Below are 5,383 nucleotides of genomic sequence, written 5' to 3'. Positions count from 1 at the left end.
ACTCGCGCCTGACGATTGCCTCGTTGGTCATGTGATATACAGCAGACAGCACTGAGCGAACGAAAATTCTTTTTATCTTCGCACATGCCCCATGTGCCGATTGCCGTACCTCGCTCGTGAAAAAAAACTGTTCAGTTTTCAAAGGCAAAACACAACGCTCTGCGGTTGGTGCACCCCTCACACTGACACATTCCCCTCATCCCCGACCCTTGGCTGAGCACATCTACCTGCGAGCTAGCATCTCCGCATTTTCTCTTCCAGTCATCCGCCCGCGCCGCGCGCCATCACTGGGCGTACCGCTCTTGGGGGTTGAGCCGCGCTTGAGGGTTCACTTGTGGGCCCGGCCGCTGCTAGAGGGTCCGCAGCGTCCTAATCTAAAATCTGACTGAGGATTCGGGATTGAGGCATCGCTTCAGTGAGGCCAAAGTGAGTTTATGGATGGGTGAGAACGATGCGCGACACGAGGAGGCACGCGGACCGACTCGTCGGCGACTCTGCTGCACGCCGTTTCAGAATATTTTTCTCAGCGTGAGCGCGAGACGTGGAAGAATGCGACAAAGCGCCGACGTGGGTCTCGACCGAGGGGACAGGTGTGCCATGGCTGCACGTCCAGTTCGACCGGAGGCCAAAGTACTTCCACCACGAGCCGTTCCGCCGGAGGCCGCCGAAGCCCGACGCGCCCCGCCGCCGCATGGCGGGCAAGGGGCATCTGAGCGGGAGAGCGGCAGGCAGGGTGGGCGGCGGGGGGGGCGGGCGGGGCGGGGCTCGAACTTCCGGCCCGCACACCCAGGAATCAAAAAGCCTTGTGCGTGTTTAGAGCTCGATCTCTCTCGCTGCACAGCGACTGTGGGGCCCCAGATGACTCGCGCCTGACGATTGCCTCGTTGGTCATGTGATATACAGCAGACAGCACTGAGCGAACGAAAATTCTTTTTATCTTCGCACATGCCCCATGTGCCGATTGCCGTACCTCGCTCGTGAAAAAAAACTGTTCAGTTTTCAAAGGCAAAACACAACGCTCTGCGGTTGGTGCACCCCTCACACTGACACATTCCCCTCATCCCCGACCCTTGGCTGAGCACATCTACCTGCGAGCTAGCATCTCCGCATTTTCTCTTCCAGTCATCCGCCCGCGCCGCGCGCCATCACTGGGCGTACCGCTCTTGGGGGTTGAGCCGCGCTTGAGGGTTCACTTGTGGGCCCGGCCGCTGCTAGAGGGTCCGCAGCGTCCTAATCTAAAATCTGACTGAGGATTCGGGATTGAGGCATCGCTTCAGTGAGGCCAAAGTGAGTTTATGGATGGGTGAGAACGATGCGCGACACGAGGAGGCACGCGGACCGACTCGTCGGCGACTCTGCTGCACGCCGTTTCAGAATATTTTTCTCAGCGTGAGCGCGAGACGTGGAAGAATGCGACAAAGCGCCGACGTGGGTCTCGACCGAGGGGACAGGTGTGCCATGGCTGCACGTCCAGTTCGACCGGAGGCCAAAGTACTTCCACCACGAGCCGTTCCGCCGGAGGCCGCCGAAGCCCGACGCGCCCCGCCGCCGCATGGCGGGCAAGGGGCATCTGAGCGGGAGAGCGGCAGGCAGGGTGGGCGGCGGGGGGGGCGGGCGGGGCGGGGCTCGAACTTCCGGCCCGCACACCCAGGAATCAAAAAGCCTTGCGGTTGGTGCACCCCTCACACTGACACATTCCCCTCATCCCCGACCCTTGGCTGAGCACATCTACCTGCGAGCTAGCATCTCCGCATTTTCTCTTCCAGTCATCCGCCCGCGCCGCGCGCCATCACTGGGCGTACGCGGACCGACTCGTCGGCGACTCTGCTGCACGCCGTTTCAGAATATTTTTCTCAGCGTGAGCGCGAGACGTGGAAGAATGCGACAAAGCGCCGACGTGGGTCTCGACCGAGGGGACAGGTGTGCCATGGCTGCACGTCCAGTTCGACCGGAGGCCAAAGTACTTCCACCACGAGCCGTTCCGCCGGAGGCCGCCGAAGCCCGACGCGCCCCGCCGCCGCATGGCGGGCAAGGGGCATCTGAGCGGGAGAGCGGCAGGCAGGGTGGGCGGCGGGGGGGGCGGGCGGGGCGGGGCTCGAACTTCCGGCCCGCACACCCAGGAATCAAAAAGCCTTGTGCGTGTTTAGAGCTCGATCTCTCTCGCTGCACAGCGACTGTGGGGCCCCAGATGACTCGCGCCTGACGATTGCCTCGTTGGTCATGTGATATACAGCAGACAGCACTGAGCGAACGAAAATTCTTTTTATCTTCGCACATGCCCCATGTGCCGATTGCCGTACCTCGCTCGTGAAAAAAAACTGTTCAGTTTTCAAAGGCAAAACACAACGCTCTGCGGTTGGTGCACCCCTCACACTGACACATTCCCCTCATCCCCGACCCTTGGCTGAGCACATCTACCTGCGAGCTAGCATCTCCGCATTTTCTCTTCCAGTCATCCGCCCGCGCCGCGCGCCATCACTGGGCGTCTAGTGCAGCCAACCTGGTTTGTGGAGCTCCCGCACCTTTCCTCGAGAGCACGGCATTCGGGGCCAGGATGTCGGTTCCCCACCGGACTTTTTTTGTAGTGGAGCGAATTAAGGAATCTTTCTGCTGTAACCAACACTGACATCGCTCTCCTCTATTCAGACCAGATGGTGAGTCTTAACTGTAAATTACCGTCAAAAAGCTGTCAGAACGGCTGTCAGAACACTGTCAGAACGCTGTCAGAACGCTGTCAGAACGCTGTCAGAACGCTGTCAGAACACTTTTGTGGGTAGGGTACTGTCAGAACGTTGCCAGCACGCGAGAGCGGGCCAAGTGTGAACATCTGCAAGACGCGAGCGCCGCCGCCTCGCCGATCGCCGCCGCCTTTGCAGGCTCCTTTGCGGGCGCGGCGCCAGGGGGCGGCGGCGCCCGCTCGAGCCCATCCCGCTGATCTGCCTCGGCTGCGGGCACCGCCTGCTCGGCCGCCTGGCCAGGGCAAGGCAAGCGCCGGCTGGGCTGCGGCGAGGCCGCACTGCCGACGTTAAGTCTCGCTGCCACTGCTGCTGCTGTTGCTTTGGCGGCGACAAGCGCGTCTCTGCGGCGCGTGTCGCGGAGGAGCAAGGGCCGTTTGGCGGTGGTGCCAAAGGACGGCGCGGCGGCGTCGCAAGCGGCACGTTCGGTCCCTCGTGACCCGAGGCTGCCGTCTTGGAAGCAGCCTTCGCGTCTAACTGGACCGCCGGGCCCGCACATCGCACACTGTGCTGCGGCGCTTCGGCGTGGCTGCTGCCGGGCCGCAGCTTCTTCGGCTCTGTCGCGGGGCTCCAGCCTGCGCCGCAGACCATCGCAAGAGCGCGTTTGCTGCCTCGAGGCCCCGGCATGATGGCGGCCTTGGCGTGCTCCTGCTCGACGGTTACAGCTGTTTGCGCTCCCGCTTGGTGTGTCGCGCGCATTTCTTTTTAAATTGTCAGAACAGATTGTCAGAACAGGCGAACTTGGACTCGAAGTTGAAAGTTGAAGTTTGTGTCAGAACGGGGACCAAGTTTGTGTCAGAACAGGGCCTAGGTACGCCTCAACGTGAGAGTGTCGCCTTGGCGCTTGGGAGGACGTGCTGTGTGTTGAGTCCGTCCGTGGCTCGGAGGGAGACTTCAAGGCAAAAAGAGGGAAGGAGCGGGGCAACTGGGAACGTCAGAGCCCCTGAGCTGTGAAGAGAGGGGAGGATTTTGCGCTGTCAGAACGCTGTCAGAACGCTGTCAGAACACTGTCAGAACGCTGTCAGAACGCTGTCAGAACGGCCAGGTCTCTGTCAGAACAGGTGCGGGAGCTCCACAAACCAGGTTAGCCACTGACAGAGCTATTCCGAAGGAGTGGTCGACGCCTCGCCTAGAGTTCGGGTGGACTTGCGCACTGCTTAGCCCTGAGGGGGGAGTGTGTGTGAGGTGGTGTAATGTTGTCCCGTTTCAGGCGGCAGGTCAGGGGATTAGCCGGGAGGATTCGGCAGCTCAGCCAGGGGCTGAGCGTCTGCAGGCAGCCTTCCGCCCGCGCCGAAATTCACAGCCCTCCCGGGCCGACGGGGTGCTCCTTGGATCGGGCCCCGCTCCCCGCTTTTCCTGTACCTGGACTGTCCGGGTTAGGAGGGTGAGAGTATTGGGTGGGCGAGGGCAGTACATCTGGCGGGTGGCGATTGAGGGACAGCGTGGGTTGATTGGGGGGTAATGGGCGCGCGGGCGGCGCTTCGTGGTCCTGGGCGAGCAGGGGAAGTGGTTAGGAGTCTTGGGCCCAGAGATGAGGATTGTCGAGATGTCATGCGAGAGCGGTGGGTGGGCGAAAGTAGCGCGGCTGGAGAGTGGTGTCCGAGGGACAATGGTGAGTTGTCAGTTGGGGCGCGAGACGCGCGGGAATCATACTGTGTAGGGTGCTGATTGTGAGCTGAGTGCATGGGTGTATGGGGTTCAGAAATTTGTGGCGTCGAGGTTTGTGCATTGGTGGCTGGCGTAGCGGTCAGAGGTTCGCATTCGGGCCGGTTGGCTGCGGGTTCGAGGCCGGGCGGGGGGGGAGGGGGGGGCACACCTCACCCTCACCCCTCACCATCCTCAAATCCTCGAATCATCGAGATCATCGAGAGCGTCGTGAGCGTTGATTCCGTGGTGATTTTTGCGCGCGAGCGTCGCGATTTTTGGTCTGGTTGGTCCGTCGTGGCCGGTGCGCGGGAAACTCGCCGAAAACCCGCGCAGCCGGCCGATTGTACGACCGAGGTCGCTGAGCCTTGGCGACGCGGCGCGCGCGTCGCCAAGGAGTTCGTAAAATGTCAGAGTTTTTTCTAGGTGCGGAGTGAGCAGTGTCCAGTGACGTCTGTGACGAGTGACAGTGAGAAGAAAAAGTTTGACTCGCAGTGTCTCTGGGCACTGGGGCCGCAGTCGGAGCAGTCGGAGAACGCGAGCTTAGTTGAGGTACACCTAGCTCTAAATATACGAATGCCTAATACAGTGACGTAGAGAGCAAAAGAATTTTACAACAAAACTCAGTCGCACGACACACCGGCCACCGGGTACGGGCCACTGGCACTACAAAGGACAAAAGAAACGTACAAAAGTACCCCGCTAGCACTCTCGCGCCAACGTAACGGGCGCGCCAACGTAACGACGGGCGACTCAAAGTGCCCAAGGACGCGAAAGCCGTGCGCTTGCCCAGAGCGCAAAGAACCTGCGCCCTGGCCACCCTCTCCGCTTGTGCGCTCCCCTCAGACTGCCATCGCAACTTTGTCCCCACGGGCCTCGCGTGCACGCGCGACTCCTGGCGACACGTACTCTCCTCCCGCGGCGCGGCTCCGAGTCGAAGTCCGAGTCGGAGTCCGAGTCGGAGTTCGAGTTGGAGTCCGAGTCGGAGTCCGAGTTGGAGCCTG

The sequence above is a fragment of the Emiliania huxleyi genome (genome assembly GCF_000372725.1).
Source record: "Emiliania huxleyi CCMP1516 unplaced genomic scaffold EMIHUscaffold_1094, whole genome shotgun sequence".
Lineage (NCBI taxonomy): Eukaryota > Haptophyta > Isochrysidales > Noelaerhabdaceae > Emiliania > Emiliania huxleyi.
This window is presented reverse-complemented; position numbering follows the sequence as displayed.